This window comes from Anser anser, assembly GCF_964211835.1.
Source record: "Anser anser genome assembly, chromosome: 27".
In the NCBI taxonomy this organism is placed as follows: Eukaryota; Metazoa; Chordata; class Aves; order Anseriformes; family Anatidae; genus Anser; species Anser anser.
In genome coordinates this window covers 4,104,972-4,121,997 of record NC_139748.1, presented here as the reverse complement: position 1 = coordinate 4,121,997, position 17,026 = coordinate 4,104,972, and the positions used below count along the sequence as shown (strand labels likewise).

The 17,026-nt window shown below is 60.6% G+C and overlaps 1 protein-coding gene across 3 annotated transcripts in view; it reads left to right on the top strand.

The window, feature by feature from the left end:
- Positions 1-93: 93 nt before the first annotated feature.
- SOX13 (SRY-box transcription factor 13) overlaps positions 94-17,026 on the top strand; it is a 41,342-nt gene continuing 24,409 nt past the window's right edge. The window contains exon 1 of one of the 3 annotated variants that reach the window (XM_083812652.1): positions 94-2,535. The gene's annotated coding sequence lies outside the window, so the exon portion shown is untranslated. Of the gene's footprint in view, positions 2,536-16,682; positions 16,896-17,026 lie in introns of those variants that run through there. The other 2 variants (XM_083812653.1, XM_083812650.1) reach the window with 2 other exon arrangements.

The following is a 17,026-nucleotide window of genomic DNA, read 5'->3' as shown; positions in this document are numbered from 1 at the left end:
AAGCGTGGGCTTTTCTTTTTGCTGTGGATCTGATAAGTTTCGATAACGATCTGTGCTTTCTCGAACATTACATCTGCATTATGTGGCCAGGGTGGACGCGTTCAGGGCACAGAAGCCCCACGCAGCCCTTGAGCTAGCAGGGTGCTAAGGAGGGTGTTGGAGATTTTTGCATACAGTTGCAGCCCTTTGTTGCCGCAGCAACAGGTTCCTCAGATTCTTTCTAAACAGGGTTTAACTTGTTGAGAATCTTTTTGGGAGTGTTTACTGTGGATCAGTCAGTAAAAGTATCTTAGTGGGCCCGTGAGGGATTTGGGGCTGTGGTGCAGTAACCCAGCATTTACAAGTGTTACTGCTACGCTTGCTTGTCAAATAACATCTCCAGATCAGAGAGTGAGAGCGGGCAACTGGTTTGGATTAAATCTGTCACTTCTTGCTGCTTTGGACAGAGCCTGTAGATTAAACCCTTGTGCTGTTCAGTAAGCTGGGGTATCAGATGTGTCGGTTGGGTTTTTATCATTTGATTTATTTTTTTTATCCGTTTGGAGATCTGTCTGTTCTATTTAAGTTTCCCCAAGAGAGCTGAATTGCTTGGTGCATCGACCAAAGAGAAGTTCCCCAGCTGACTTGGGACAACCAGTCCCCTCGTTTTTCTGATCACAAAAAAAAAAAAAAGAAAAATTTTGTCTGTAACTGTAACTCAGCAACTCAGATTACCTGAATGGAGAGAAATGAATTTTGATGCACAGGCTGTGCTAGAAATCTGTTAATCAGCATTCCGTTTTTCAAAGCTTCAATTTGTGTATCACCATCATGAAAATTAATAAATTCAAGGTGGGAGATCCTTTCCTGAAAGGGAAGGACAGAAATACGAGTCTTGCTGTGGGGCCTACCCAGCGCAGCTCTGCCATTCTGAGAAGTAATACGTCAGGAGTGTCACAGCAGACGTTCCCAGTGAGAAACCTTTGAGGGGCAGCATGACACACTTTATCAGCTAAAGCAGCTTCAGCTGTACAGCCTGCTGCCGGGATCGGTAATTCTAGGTTGTGTTCAAGTTGCTGAGTTCCTTTCAGCGTGTAGTAAAGATGCAACGTGCCGATGGCGTTTGGGAACAGGAGGCATTACGTGTCACCAGCAGTGGGCACACAGGGAACAAAACAGTATCTGACGAGGTCCTCCACATCTGCCTCTCATTTTGTCCTTGGTTTGCCAGCTGGAGCTTTCAGGAGGCGAGGAAGGAGGCTGTCCCAGTGAGTAGTTCAGGTGTCGCAGGGTATTTGTGATGCAGTGCTTGTAAAATTTACCTGCCCACATCTCCTGTTACAGGCAGATTGTGGCCTCGAGATCCTTTATCTAAAATTGCAGGCTCTCCCCAAGGTAATAATTTTTTCTTTCCGAGTATATGTGGAAAATCCCATACAGGTACGGGGTTAGGAAGAGGTTATTTAACAGAGGAGCTGTTGCATCATGTTGCTTGGGTCCGGTTTATCCAGGGCCCCTGACAATGACATCACGTTGGCTCGGAGCCTACAGGGGTCTGTTCTGGGGCTTTGTGCGTGGCTGGCACGCGGCTGCTTTTTGGGAAGAGTGGGACATTAGGAGAAAGAGCTCGTCCTTATCAGTAGTGCTGCTGCCAACTCCAAATTGTGCACTTCGAGACACCGTAATGCCTCCTAGAGCTCCTCTGCTCTCTGATATTATCAAATTAGTGCGAATGAACGTCAATATTGGAGTAGGTTGATGACGGGAGGAAGGAAGTCCAGGCTAATCAGCTCTGAAGCATCTCCTGATAAGGGACCAAAATAGGCAGTCATTATGTGCGTGGGGAAGCTGCAGAGAAAAAAAAAAAAAAAAAACTAAATGAGAAGCTCCCCAGCAGGAAGCCACAAAAACTGCAGAAAGCCTGCAGGAGAGTCCGAGCATGTGTGGATGTCCAGGAGGAAATCCAGCCCCATTGTTTGAGCAGCGCCTGGCAAGGGAGCGTTGCGGTCCCAGCACAGAGCTTCTAGGCATTACCAGCACCCAGATGGGGCACAAAAACAATCCTGGCTTTGCCCGACTGGCTTCCCAAGAAGCACTTGTCTGTCCTCATAAAAAAAGAAAAAAAAAACCAACCACAGGACTGACTCATCGAAGTGCTCGCTGATTTATTTTTTAACCCCGAATCCTTGTAGCTTTCTGAGCGTTTCCAGGCCGGAGGCGGTGAGGAGGTAACGGCGGAGCTGGCTGCGCGAGAGAGCCTGAGACAGAAGGGGGTGCTGCGGGCTCGGCCAGCTCCCTGCCCCTCCAGCCAAGTGGCACAAGCCTCCGCAGGAAACGCCGAGTTCCCCAGCCTTCAAGCAGCTTTGTTGGCTCCCAAACAACCTGGAAGAAAGCAAAGCGGGCTGCCTGGCGTGGGGCTGCTCTCAAAGCGGTGCCGCAGCCGCACAGGGCGCCCGCATCCTGCCCCGCCAGCCGGGGTGCCCTGCTCCCGCAGGGGATGAGGAGGAGCAGAAGGTCCTGGTTTGGACTGAGCGGGAGGCGGTGAGGAGGAGCGAGGTAGAGTGAACGCGTACAGCTGGGCTCTGGGCTCAGAAAGCCCCCGCTGCTCGGCTTTCTGCTGCTTGAAGCCTGTTGGGTTTGCTTTTGCAAGCTGTACTTCTCCGTGGCGTGCAAATTCCTTTCCCTCCAGCGCAGGGGCAGGGGGAGCGGGGTGGGTCAGGGGGGTGGGTGAAGGCTCCTTTTGAAGAAGATTCCTCGAGGTGACATTCTTAGGAGTGCCCTGTGTGCTGGGTTGTCGCAGTGAGATGTGTTGTGGCAGAGAGACCACGCAGCAGTGCTCACGAAGTGCCCGTGGTGGAGGTCACCAGGGAAAATTTTCTTAAACTACCGGCGCTCAGACATCTGTCACAAGCAGAAATCAAGCTGACGGTAGGTTTAGATACCATCTCACTCTCCCTCAACGTCTCTCTCATAGAAATCGAGCTAGTTCGTTCTTAAAAAGGGAGCAGTCGAGCCCTGCTTCTGCACTAGTGATGGCACAAGGTACGTGGCAGAGACGTCTCTGCCGTGCGGCGTTCCAGTTTGAGAGCGTTGCCTTGCCTGTGGCAGCCAGCCGCCAGCCCTCCCGGCTCCAGGTGGGGCTGCGCAGCGTTGGCTTTGAGTTTTTTCTTAAGGCCGTCAGCATCTGTAGCAGCACGGGACGGTGCTTTGAGTGAGTGTTTGTGTCTGCTTTCTCTGCCTGTGGCTTCGGGGTTCTGGGAAAAAAGGCTGCATTTCTTCCCTGTTGCACTTGGGAATTCCTCGCCCTGGCCCAGCCCAGTCCTTTCGTGGGATGCGGCTCTGCGCTTGTGAAACAGCCCCCGAGGAGGGAGCCAGAGTGGTCCCGGCTTTCCAGAGGGGGGGACAGTTCCTCTTGTTCGTCAGTAGGATGCTACGGTTTGGGGAGTGATTTTTATACGTGCTCGAACCTGCACCTCTGAGCCAGCCAGCTGCCTGGGCTCGCGGAGGCACCAGCAGGTGTTCCTGGGTGCTTCTCCCCGCTCCTGAAAGGTGTCACTGCGCTTTTGGTCATGAATCTTAGGCTTTTTTTGTGGATGCGGTGGGCTCAGTCCTCAGGCCTGGGTTGGCAGGAGGAGCACGGGTGGGGATGGGCGCCCTGCACGGCCACGTGCTGAGCCTGTGCTGCCTTCAGCACTTGCCGTATTTTCAGGCCTGGTAAGTTGTAAAACAACTGAGGGGTGAGATGGGTTTTCCGGCTGTGTGGGCTCCACAAGGGGAAAATCACCTTCCCCCCGTTGCGTTCTGCCACTGGCTTTGATCCCCCAGAGCCTCCTTCTCCCAAAGCCTCGCCACCTCGTGCTTGGTGCACATTATCTGAGAACTTAATTCAAGTGCTGGTATGTTTTAAGGATTGTGTGCCTAAAAATAATAGTATCAAACCGACGACAGTGGAAGGTCAAGGACTCAAACGGCTTAGAAGCTGTCCCCTTAGGGCAGCATCTGAATATGGAAAACTTGTGTGGAGGACGGAGGCAGGAGCTGGGGAAGAGCAGCCTCACACAGCGCTGCAGTGCTTTCCTCGGTTCCCTGCTTGTTCTCGGTCCCATTCTGCGTGGGGATGGGATAATTTGGGACCTTTTTCTCCCTTTTTCTCTCTGGCTAATAAAAACGGGCTCCTCTTGGCTGAAGTCAGGGCCCAGTGTCCATCAAAAGCAGAGCCGCCGCCTGGGGAGAGGGGTTTGCCGTGCAGCCATTTTGCCCTTCTTCCCCCGCAGCCCTTGTCCAAGGGTTCTCATCGTACACAATGCCAAAAACTGGCTTCAGCAGGTTTTGTTCGTGGCGGTACCCTCCGTTGGCAGCCCACACACAAGGTGCCCAGCATGGCTGCCCCCCCATCGTGCCTTTTCACATTCATACCCACCAGGGGCATCATTACTATTGTTTGTAACATCTCTTGGAAAAATGAGTCATGGGCATTTTGCCTGCCCTCAGCGGGGAGACTCTGCCACATTAGCAGCAGCAACGCCCGCCCCCCTGCTCCGCTGCCTCGCATACCAGCAGGCCCCTTCGTGCGAGGAGCTGGACTTCGCCTTGCTGCACCCCCTTGATGCTGCTTCTTGCCGGGGCGTCGCTCCCTGCTCGCCCCCCGCACGCAAGCCTGGGAGGAGATCGGCTCAAGGTGCTGCGGCCAGCTCCTTCGCCCCGTTCCTGCAGGGGGGCTGTGCCTGGAGCTGCAATACTGGAGCCCAAGTTTCCTGCACTTGTCTTCGGGCTCTGCTCCTTCCTCAGCGCCTTATCAATGCGGATAACGTTAGTTTGGGGCTTCTCCTGCGGCGCCGCCGCTTTGGCTGCAGCAGGGATGCAGAGCTTCCTGCCCAGCCTTGCTCAGGCTGGCGTTTCCCTGCAGGATTTGGGGCACGGGCATGGTAAAACGAAACCTCCGGCTACTGTGGGGCTTGGGCAGTTTCTTTTACTCGCACATGACTGTTTATTGCTCGCCCTAGGGGTGCCTGGGTCCCATTCTGGACTTTTTCTGTTCCACCAAAGAAGTCATAAGGGTTCAGCTTTGCAGCAGGGCTTGCCTCCTTGCAAGGACTTCAAAAGCAGAGCTTCAAAAGCAGGGCAGAGCTTTCCCACCTGTCCTGCCCTGATGCTGGCTGCTGCTTTTCAGCTTTTTTTTTTTTTTCCCCTTATCTGCTATTCTTCAGTCTCTTGTCTGCAAAATAGGAGCAATATCTAATAGTCCCCTGGGGGGCTGATGGCTGATGGAGTGGTGCGATGTCCTCGGCTGAGTGGAACAACGCTGCGCACCGACCTGCTGTCTCTGCAGCTCTCCTGCTGCCTGGCAATCTGCTTCCCAAATCAATCAGTTTTCCGGGGACACTTCCCTGCGCTCGTGCTCGGGTCGGGGGTGCGTGCTCGCGGCAGAGCTGAGGAGCTGCTTCGAGTGGGGTTTTTTAACCTGAGCTAGAAGTAGGCCGGGACCCGCTGGTGAGGCTTTTGCCATTGCAAAGCGGCCAGAACTCAGCTGCGTTTTTTTTTGCATGTAGGATGCTCTGAAGCAGAGGGGCACTTTGAGCACCCGGCATGCCCTGAGCCTTTCCCCCAGACCCCTGGGTGCCCCCCAGCGTGCCTGCCCGTGCTCTGTGCCCAAGCTGCACCTGCAGAGCCGCTCTCTGCCCCTCCAGCGCCCGTCTCCCTGCAGCCCCAGCCTGTCGGAGCCCCCCCCCCCGCCTTGCCACGTGCAGGTGTCGGGGGGACAGAGGGGCAGCGCCAACGGGAGCCGCGCTTTGGTGGAGACGGGCTCACGGCGGGTACCAGCATCCGCCCCTTCAAAGGCTTCGTTCTCAGCTGGGGCACGGCGAGCCTTGCTGCACCGCTGCCTCCTCCCCGAGGTACAGTGTTTTGGAGCCCATTCCTTTATCGTAAATCAACAGCAGAGCTAATATATTGAGGAAGTGAGATAATATCGGAGCCCAAGGTGGGCTCCGAAAGGGGTGCGCGAGACATGCACGAGTCTGGGGGGAGAGGGAAAGGGGGGCTGCGGCAGGAACTCTTTATCTGAGAGGAAATGGCACTACTCGAGGGGGAGAGAGCGCCCGCGTGCGCGTCTGGGTTTGCGTGAGCGAGACTCGCCGGGAGCACGAGCGAGCCCCCGGTGCAGGACGGGATTGCTGCAGTGTCCATAGGGCACCCGGGCTGGGGACGGTCACCGGCAGCTCCCCGGGGTGGCAGTTTTGGGGGATGAGGGTCCCCGGAGGAGCCAGGGGCTTGCGGCAGAAGCAGCCGAAGCAGCAGCTGCGCTCCCCAGGGCTGTGGGGTGCAGTCCCCGTGGGGCGGTCACCGTCAGCACCCAGCGAGTCCGGGCTCTGCGGGGTGCAGCTGGGCTGGCACAGCTGAGATTCGAGGCCCAGGGGAGTGGGTTAGGGGCATGCAGGGGGTCGGTGCTGAGCTCTAGTGTCTCCTTCCACGCCTTACTTGTCTTTCCCAAACAGCTCTTACTGATCCTCAACTTCCTCGGTGCTTTTCCCAGGACTTGGAGGCGGCTGAGAGGCCAGGTCCCCCTCCTCTGCTGATTAGCAGCAGGGGCAGTTCTCAGGATGACAAAATCAGCGACCCAACCCAAGCTGAATTTACACCTTTGTTAGCTGCGGTTGTTTCCCTTTCTTTGGTAACCCCAAACCCCGTTCTTTGCTCTTGTGAAGCCGAGCGTGGTCGGCGGGGGTATTACCGCAGCCTGAAGCTGCCCTCGAAGCCCACAGCAGCTCGGGGCTGAGCCAGCAGCCACCAGCGCCTGCCCTGCTCTGTCCTGTGCCCCAAGCCCCTCCGTGGGGCTTGTCCCCCTTCGTGGAGGGGCAGGGGGGTGTCAGGGGCGGGGGGCTGTGCTGGAGCCCGGGCAGCGCCCAGGTGCATCTGGGCAGTGGGGAAAGATGCTCGGCGGCAGCTGGTCTGAGCGCGGATCTCGCACATCCTTTTAGCCCTCGGGCACAAGGGCTGCCATCCAGCGAAGGGGGGGAGCAGGGGGGGAGCGGGGGCGTGCCGTACGAACCAGCCCTTCCAGCTCCTCGGGGTTACCCGGGAGGGGATGCAGCCCCCTGGGGAGGGGGGGGGCCCTGCTCCCTGCCTGGTGCCAGAGCGCAGCAGCGAAACCATCGCAGCCTGGCCGATTTTCCGCAGGGTGGGTGTCCCCAGCCCCCTCCCCAGGCTCAGCCTCAGCTCTCGGGATGGGTCACCCGGCTTTGCATGGCACCCGCGTTTATTTTTACATAGGCGGGAGCTATGCAAATAGGTCCCGGGCTTGGGGTGCTGCCGGGGAAGGAGCCGGGGCTGTGCCGTCCTTCCCCAAGGTACCGATGGAGATGTCGGGCTTTGCGGTGGGACGGCAAAGCTCCCTTTGCTCAACGTCCCTGGGGGATTTTGGTGTTCTGGGGATGCTGCGGGCTGAGGGGAGGCACTGCTCCCCCTCACCCATCTCCGGTGGGTGCAGAGGGACCCCCAGCAAACGTTCCCAGGAGGGCAGCAGGAACGCAGCGCAGCTGCAGCTGGGGCACCCCGGTCCCCTCGGCAGCTCCGTTAGGGGAGCCTGGTGACAGCGGAGAGGGGCTCGCTTCCCCTCGTAAACGCTAGGGTTGGTTTTTCTTTGCTCCCTGCTCGGCTGGGTGGTCCTGGTGCCCCTGCCTGTGCTGTGCCGGGCCGTGCCCTGGCCTGTGTGGGCACACGCATGCTGCAATGTGCCGTGCCTTTTGGGGAAGGGTGGCGAGGAGGGGGTGGGAAGGAAACATGCCTGCCTCGTTATTTAGTGTCCCACACACGGAGCCTGCCTGGCCCTCGGGAAACCTCCATCCACTGCGCGGCTGGGATCTGCAGCGAAAGCAAACAATGGGATCCCCAGAGACAACAATGCCCCATTGTCCTTTGAAGCCATAACAATGAAACAATAGACCCCAGTCTGCCTCGCTGGTTCCCAGGCACGCCCCCTGCGCCTCCTCCCGCATCCCCGATGCCGGCTGGGCTCGGGGGCTTGTGCCGTCCCCGAGGACCCGCCGCCCCCCTTCCCGTCCTGCACCCACGTCTCCCGTCCATCCCTGCTTTGCGGGGAGAGTCCTGGGGGTCCCAGAGCCCCCCGGTCCTTGTGGGTTGTGCCTGAGAGGAGAAGGAAGCGGCTTCCAGCAGGCTTTGATCCTCGGGGCTTCAGCAGCGTTGGGGATGGAAAAGTCCCGCTAGGTCACGCAGTCCGGGCCCGGGAGAACAACGGGACCTTGTTGTCTCCGGGGATGGCCACTTGTCAGCCCCTGTTGGTCTCTGAAGGTTTCCTGATACGTCCTCGCCTCCTCCTCCTCCTGGGGGAGAAACAACCACCATGGCTGTGCCCAACCCTGTCCCCAAAACCCTGCCCCAAGCACCCCAAATACTGTGTGGGAGCAGGGGCCTGGGGAAGGGGCGGGAGGGGACGGAGGAAACGGGGCGCAGGGGTCCCTGCTGTCCTGCAGGGCTCCTTGGGGACCTCGGAGCCACTCCCGGGCACCTCTGCTCTCCTCCTCTGCCTCCCCAAAGGAGCCAGGGCCAGGCCTGAAGCTGCTCCGTGCTCCCCCAAAGCTGCGTGGGGCTGTCTGGGAGCAAAGGGCACATCCCCACCCCGAAAGGGGCTGCAGCAGCCCTGGTGCTGGGGGCGCAGGGTGCGGGCGAGCGAGGTCCCCATGTCCACAGCCCTCTGCTGAGAGTGGAGAGCGGTCACGGGCTGCCTGGGGCCAATTTGTCTTTTTGCCCCCATTCTCCTTTGTCACGGGCACGGCTCAACCTGGCGGTCCCCGGGGGACCCCAAAAACCCTGCTTTTCCCCAAGAGCACGGCCAGGCTCCAGCCTCCTCCGCTGCCCCGGTGCCTTGGGCTGCGTGGAGCCCGCCGAGCCCCCTCTCCTCCCGGTTACCTACCGGCAGCCAAACCCACCTGAATAGGTAATGAAAGGAGGAGAGAAAAGAGCCCCGAGTACATTGTGTTTCCAATGGGCCGGGAACAATTGCTAAATACAAATCACACAGAGAAAAGGGAGAGAGGGAGAGACAAAAGAAAGAACCCCGGCACAAAGGAGAGGAATGAAATGGTAAGTAAAGTCAAACAAAAAGGAGCCGGGCTGAGACAAAAGAAGGGAACAATATCCCCGAGGCAATAGGCTCCTGAACAATGGGGACAGTGACAGCGGCACAAAGGCACACTGTTTGCAAGTAGACGTTATCTCACACAGCCACTGGCAGGCCTGGCCGTGGCGCTTCTATTTTCAGGGATGCTTTTGTGCGGCGCTGAACAATATTCCTTGCATGGCTGCAGATAGAGAGATGAGGGGGGTTTGGTTCTTTTTTTTTTTTTTTTTTTTGCCTTCCCGGTGCCAGCTCTGTAATGAAAACAGGTTTGGCCCTTCGGAGACCAGCCAGGGCGAGGGGGCGGCTGGGGCTGAGCCGGGGTGGCTGCGGCAAGGGACGTGGTGCTGCGGTGCTGCCGGAGGAGCATCGCCTGGTGCTGCCTCCTGCGTCCCACGGGGCCACCGTGTCTGCGCGGTCACGGCAGGGTTGGCACCCCTGGGAGCCTCGCTGGCACCTCGGGGTGCTCACGTCCAGGGTTTATCCACCCCGAGCTTTTCTTTCGGCCAGCTGCACTCGCAGGTCCGAAAGCGGGACGGGGCAGGGCAGAAAGACAGCCTGTCCTCGTTGGTTTTGTACCGCAGCTCTGAAGGTTTGAACATCTGGTGCCTGCTGGCAGGGACGTGGGTGCCCGCTGGCGTGGGAAGCCACCGAGGTGCTCCCCAGCTCTGGGACCACGCGGGGACACCCAGCAAGGCGATGGCACCGCTTGGGGTGGCGATCTGCGGGGTCACGGCTCTGCAGGAGGGTGTGGAAGTCCCATCACACCCAGCCTGGAGCCTGCAGACCACCAGGCGGAGGTTTGTGCCCGGCGTGGAGCTGTTGGACAGGGCGGGCAGGGGCGAACGGCCGCGCAGCCCCCTGCCAGCTGGCCTGCTGCCCGCTTTCCCCTGCTCTCTTGTGTTACTTAGGTTGGCAGGCGGCTGCGCGGGTGCTGCCAAAGCTGACGGGGCTGGGGCTCTGCTCTGGGCCCTCTTTGTCTTGCCTCGTGGCTGCGCATCAGGTTGCTGGTCCACTGCTGTCCTCAGCATCCTCTGCTGGCACACAGCGGCAGCGGGCCCCAGGCCAGGGCGGCCATCAGACAGGTTCTCCCGGCCCTTCCCAGAGAGTTTGTGGCTTTTGGTGGAGCTGGTGCATGTTTGGGCCAGTTCTGGCCTGGAAAACCCTTCTGCAGGGCCTTCCAGTTTGTCTCCTGGTGCTGCCTGCAGCCTTACTGGTGCTGCAGGGTCTGTTATCAAAGCAACCAGCCTGCAGGTCTCTGACCCAGCCGGACCCACCCGTCTGGGCACGGTGTGATGTCCCCAAAGCCACCCGTGATGTCCTGCCAGCTCCCAGCACGCTCATGGCATTGGCTCTCCTTTTCCCTCCGGTCCCGTGCTCGGAAACCTGTCCCTCCTACGCCACCACAAGCCACGGGGACGTCACCGAGTTACTGTAAGTGGCTTGCAAGGGGAGAGCTCAGGGTGTTGTGAAGGCAGAGTCAAAGAAACCTGGTATCGGCGCCGATCTCCCGAGACACCCAGTTGAGCAGGGGGGCTCAGCATTCACTTGAAAAGCTGCGTTCTGATATCGATCACGTTATCTGAGGGTGCATCCTGTTGCTAACTTGGGCTGCTTCCTCCCCTTAACAGCTGTTGCTGCAGCGAGATGCAGATGCTGTGAACGTGCCTTTAGGGGACGGTGCGTGTCGGGGGGGTGCTGCTGTGTTATTTTGGTGCTGGTGACAAAGGATCCCCAATTTTGGCTGGAGCATGAGCGGAGATGCTGCAGCGAGCAGGGTTGCGCCCGGCCGCTTCCTGCCCAGCCCAAGCCCCAGCACCACAGCCTCACCGGGCAAAAATACATGGGGGGGGATATTCTGGGCACTAAATTAAAGCAAAGCAAGTGTCGTACACTGAACTCGCTCTCAAAGGAAAACGGTTCCCTAATCCTGACCGCCCACTATCTGATTTTGCGGTCGTGCTCACGCACGTGCTTTGAGCAGCGCCTCGAGTCGCTGAGCCGGCGCGTGGCAGCTCCCCCAGAATTAAAGCCCTGCACCCCTCGGGGCTGGGTCAGCACAGCCTGGTCCCTGCAGCCCTTCAGGGACAGCAGCCCTGCTCCTTTGCTCATCCTCTGCCTTTGCAGTGTCTCTTCTCCCGAGCCCAGCGCGTGAAAACCAGCCTGGGTCCCTCGATCCAATTTCTCCAAGTCGGAGCTCTTTGCTGCAATTAGCTGGTGTTTAAACCCTCGCTAACCCTTAACATCCTAATAACAATAATAATGATTAGTAATAATGCTCCACACGTCCTGCAGTGCCACGCATCTGAAGATTACACTCGCTAATTAATTAAGCCCGATCCCCCCCCTACTTTCCTCGGTGAGGGGAAAAAAAAAATCTCTGAGAGTCTCTTAAGAAAGGACATAAAGGCAGGGAAATCCAGGCACCAAAACAAGACAAATGGGGATTTGAAGACAATCCGGGCCGGGCCCATGTGACCCGAGGAGTGGACGAGGCAGGAGAAAGGATAAAAATGCCAAGCACAGAGCGGGGAGAGAAAACAACCGCCAGCTTCAAAATCCGGGGAGAGAGAAAAGCACCAAGATGAAGGGAGTGACAAAGCATCAAAGGGACGAGAAACCAAAGGCGTCGGAACAAAGGACAAGCTGGAACAAAGGACCAAAGAGGGGAGAACAAAAGCACTAAATAGAAAACAAAGGCAGGGGGACGAGAAAAGCCCCTCTGTCGGGCTGCGCTGGAGGGTCCCGGCCGGTGGCCGGTGGGTGGCACGGGCGGTGCCGCGCTCCCCGGTGGAGCCGGGCTGGCGGAGGGCGCCGGAGCCTGGGAGCAGCGGCCCCGGGAGCCCGGCTCTGCCTTTGAACCCGAGCTGATGGGCTCGGCCCCCAGCGCCGCGCTCCCGGGTGGCGAAGGGAGCCTGGGGACGCGGCTGTGCTGCCACGCTGCCCCCCGGCCCCCTCCCTGCCCGCTGTGTGGTCCGGGCACCCCCCTCCCGCTCCCCCCATTGCTCTACAGTGCAGCCTGCTCGGCATCAGCGCCCCTCTCCTCTCCTCCTGCAGCCCCCCAGCCCCAGCCCCAGCCCCCCTGTCTCATCTACAGCCCCCAGCCCCAGGGCACGGCATCGCCCCCAGACGCTGCGGGCCTTGGCCGCCTGCTCCCCCAGACCCCCGCGGGGGTCCAGCTGCGCCAGCGGGCAGCAGGGACCTCGCGCGAGGCTGCCAGGATGTCTGCGTCCTCCCCACCCCGTGCCTTTCCCTTAGGAGAGGAGCTATCAGCCGGGGCTGTGCGTGTGGCTAGCAGTAGCCGCGGGGCCAGCCTGCTGGGCTGTGCTCCGGGGGGACAATTCTGGGTGCCCGGATTAAAACCGGAGGCATTCAGGTTGGGAAGAGAGCTCCGGAGATGTGCCGCTTGGCTTGCTCTCCCCGTCGAATCCCCCATTTGGAGCTGAAAGTCCCCGGCCGGGGTGCTACCCCCAGCACCTGCCCTGGCCAGGCACTTTCCACATGAGCTGGCGGTGGCTGCTCCTCTCCGCACCTGGCTGGGGAAACGCCGGCAAAACTCGCCTGTGGTTTGTGTCTGCGGTGGGAGGGGAGGGGGCCGGGGCAGGGCGAGACCCGGGGTTTTCACCAGCACAGCCAGCAAATGCAGCGTGGTGTGCGTGCCTGCCAGGAGGGAGCCTTCCCTTCGGGGTCTTGGTGCCCCTGAACGTCCTGCCCAGGTATTTCTGCTCTGCGCCAGCCGGGGTCCAACTGCGCCTGCAGCCCCTTCCCACCCCCAGCTCTGTTTTCCTGCAGCATCACAACTTGCTCGATTTTACTTTGTGTTATTATTATTATTATTTTTTTTTTTTGGTTGAGCTCTCTCTGAGCACTGGTGGAGAACTGGGCTGCTCTCCCCGCAGAGCCGTGCTGGAGCATCTTGGATTTATTACGCCCAGATTAGAGGCTGTTAGCTGCGGGCAGACCGGGCTCCCTGCAGCAGCAGGGCACCGCCAGCGCCGCGCAGGAAGGCAGCACGGAGCGCCCGGCTGCTGGAAGCACCTCGGAAAGGGCAAGGAAAAATTGTGGTGTTTGGGTGGAAATAATTCGTAGGGTGATTCCTGGAGCTCACCCACCACCCTGCTTGGAGCAGGGGGAGAGGCTGCAGGCTTGGGGGGCTTTGGGTTTCTTTGCACAGTGATTTTTTTCCCCCCGTGGCCCAGCCCTGCTCCCACCCTGAGCCCCAAAACCAGGGTCCGTGGGCTGGAAACAAGAGCTCTGCGCAGGAGGCAGGTGCAGGGAGGGGGTAGCACAAAGGTGGTCCAAGGCCATCACGTCGGGGTGTCCCCTATTTCGGAGAGGATGGGGAGCAGGAGGAAACAGAGGGCTGCCGAATTCCCCTGGTACGAGATCTGTCGGTGCTGGGAGGAGACCAAAGATGTCCCTCGGAGGCGGCGGGTGCCGATGGGCAGGGACGGCTGCGTCGCAGCTCTGGGTGCGGAGCACCCTTGGTGTGCCACGTCCCCCCAGGCTGCGGGATAGAGAAGCAATGGGGTGAAGCGAGGACAGCCCCGGAGCCGCCGCTGAGTTTCCAGAGAGTTTGAGCTCCTCCGTTCGCATTGTCATATCAGCTCGGGCTTTAATGGGCTGCAGATGTGCGTCTGTCTGCCTGCGTGTGTGTGCGCGCACCCCCACGACGCTGGACCACAACGCGTGCGCGTCCCCGAGGGTCGCTCCCAGCCCGCTCTGGTGGCACGGCTCAGCTGGGGTGCGGTGCTGGCCCCGCAGGGGTGCTCCCAGCCCCTGGCCGGCCACTCGCTGTGCGTGCGAGGGACACTTTTGGGGTGGCCAGGTCCGGAGCTAGCCAAGGGCTGTGGCAGTGTTTTGCTCCCTGTCTTTCCTAGATTGCCTCAGGAGGAGCGCGGGGCGGGGGAGCCGCAGGGCAGCTCGTGGGGGCGATGCTTTGCCCCCGGCTTAGCGATGGTTTTGCAGCTTTCCCAGGCTGGTGAGGAGCGGAGCACATGCCCGTTTGCAAACAATGGGCCCGCTTCCGCGCAGGAAGCAAGGTCGGATTTGTTCTCCCTGCTTTGCCCCCTCCGGCCAGTTCTGAAGGGGCCAAGCCATTGTCTGAACCATTTCCATGACTCAGTCAACAGCATCCTGCGATCTGGAGGCCGGGACTCGCAGCCAGCACAAAGCAGGAGGCATTGCTCCTGCGGCCAGGGGCCCTGCGGGCTGCACCGAGGGCTGGGGGGGCTTGGGAAAAGGAAGGCGAGCGCTGGCCGTGCCTTTCCCCTCCGTGCCCCCTGCTCCGGCGGCAGCGGGATCTTTGCCCCCGCCAGCTTTCCTGGTCCCCCCACCCATTGTCCCAGCTTCCTTATGCTGAGGAAAGCAGAAAGCGCGGGGAGGAACTGCTGGGGAGCAGCCCTGGTGGCTTGCCCGGGTGCTGCCAGGTAGGGAAAGGTGGAGCAGGAGCCAAGTGAACCCCATGTGAGCCCGCTGAAGGGATGGGGACCATCCCTGCACCATCCTGACACCTCATACCGATGGTCATGGAGACGCTCCGTGGGTCCTGGGGATGCCATGTGGAGCCTGGGGATGCCACAAGGGGCCTGGGGATGCTCCGTGGGTCCTCGGGATGCCACATGGGGTCTGGGAAAGCCCCCTGGATCCTGGGGATGCCCTGCACCATCCTGGGGATGCTCCTGGAGAGGAGATGATGCAGGTGGAGCTGGTGTGGCTTGAAGGAGACGTGGGCAGGAGCAGAGCCAGGGTCCCTGCGTGCAGAGGTGCTGACCCCCTTGGTTAGCCAGTTGGGCCCCCACCTCCCAGCACCCATCCGGGAGCGATGCCGGACCCAGGGGAGCACCGCGTGGTTGGCACCGGTGGCAGTGGCCAGGCACCAGGCAGGGGAGCCACCGAGCCACCACGGCCACCACGGCCACCAGCGGGCAGGAAAGGAAAGTGAAAGTCCGTGGCTGCTGCTCCGGCCTGGCTGTTGCCATGGCGACCCGAACAAAGCCTCGGCTCCTTTTTTTTGGCTCAGTTTTTTGGTCCTCGGCCCCTTTGTTAATTGTTTCCCTGGCCAGTTCGGGGGATGCGCCTCCCTCCGCCCCCGGAGCAGCTCGTGGGGGCCCTGCAGGGTGGCCGGGGCTGGGTCTCCCAGCGGGGTGGGCAGGGGGCTTCCGAGGGGCCTGGGGGGGCCCAGTTAGTTGGGGGGAGCCACTTTTGCATCCTGCCTTGATGTAGGTTTGCTGCACGGCTCTCAGTTTTTCCATCTGTGAAATGGGAGAGTGTCGGAGAGCTCCTGTGCGTGCTGGGCTCTGCGGAGCCGGCCACCTGCCCGCCTCTGCTTCCAAATCTGCTGGGCTTTGGGCTTTGTCCTCGGGGGGGGGGATGCCAGGGGGGAAACTCTCCCCGATAACTCCTTGCCTCGCTCTTCCTTCTGCCTCCTGGTGGGTGTCCTGCCTGGCTGCAGGCTCAGCACCATGGCTCAGCTCATTTCTTTGTGATGGTCACTGCAGAGGTTTCCCAGGGCGAGGGGTGGGTATGGGGTTTTGGTGCCCAAACCCCTCCCGAAAACCCAATTTTGTGGTTAGTGCGAGGCTGCTGGGAGAGCTGGGCTGCTGCAGCTGCACGGAGAGCGGGCGGAAGTCCCCGGAGCCCGAGCTGTTGTGTTGTGCTCCTGGGCCGGGATGCAAACAATGTCGGAGAAAAAGAAATTCCCATGGAAGAGAACGACGGTGCGGGGGGAGGAAACGGCTTCGAGTCAAAGGGAATTTTCCCTGTTGGCAAAACGTAAACAGTTCTCCTCCGATGTTGACATAAGATTGTAAAGATTTCGGTCCGCAAAGCGGAGTGTTTGTCAACACGTTTGCCCAAGCGAGCCCCTCGCTCTGCCGCTGGAGCACTGCTCCAAGCATGGTTTCCTCTGGGACCGCGGGTGGTGGCGTTCCCGGTGGACCAGGGACAGCCAAGGAGGTCCTGCAGGGCCCTGTCCCCCTCCTGCCTTCCACACACCGTGCTTTCGGGTCTCCCCTCCTGCCGCTCGTGCCCTCTGCACCTTTCCTCTTGGGAATTAAATCCCCAGGCCCCCAAAGGGCCGCTCTGCTTGGAGCAGGATGGCACCCAGCGGGAGCTGTGGGTGTTGGGGCACGGCTGCTGCAGCCCCCCGGGAAGGGGGTGTCCCCACTGAGAAGGGGGACACGGGGGACAAATGGAGCCCCCGCTTTGTCCAGCCTCTGTCGCCGTGCGTGGGTGCCATGGGAGCTCCTGTGCGGGTGGGACATGGGGTGCAGGGGGTCTGCCGAGGCACCCCGCAGTTCTTTGGGGGGGTCTCAGCCCCCCACCCCTCTCCCCCCCCTTCCCCAGGACTCCGGGCTGGGGCTGCCGGCGGTGTCACGCGTGGGTCCCCCCACGGGCCAGGGGGTCCCAAGGGGAGGGGACGGGGCAGAGGGGCCGCCCCGGAGCCGGCTGCTGGCTGGCTGGGCTGCTGGCCCTCCTCCTCTTCCTCCTCCTCCTCCCCTCCTCCTCCTCCTCCTCCTCCTCCTCCTCCTCCTCCTCCTCCTCCCCCTCCTTCCCTCCTCCTCCTCCTCCTCCTCCTCGCTCCCTCTCTCCGCCCGGCGCCGGGGCAGCTCCCAGCGGAGGCGCCGGGGACATGGAGCGGAGCTGAGCCGTGCACGGCGGCACCGGAGCCAGCACCAGCACCGGAGCCAGCACCAGCACCAGCACCAAAACCGGCAGCGGCACCGGCACCGGCACCGGCAGCGGCGGGGACCCGGGCGCAGCGCTGCGGCGCGGCGGAGCCGTGAGTGCGGCCGGGGCAGGGGAAGGGACAGGGGGCACAGCCCCGTGGGGGGGACACGGGCACGGCCCCGGGGCGCTGAGCATCGTCCCGGGTCGTGGTCCCCAGCCCCGGTTGGGTTGGGTCGGGGGGGA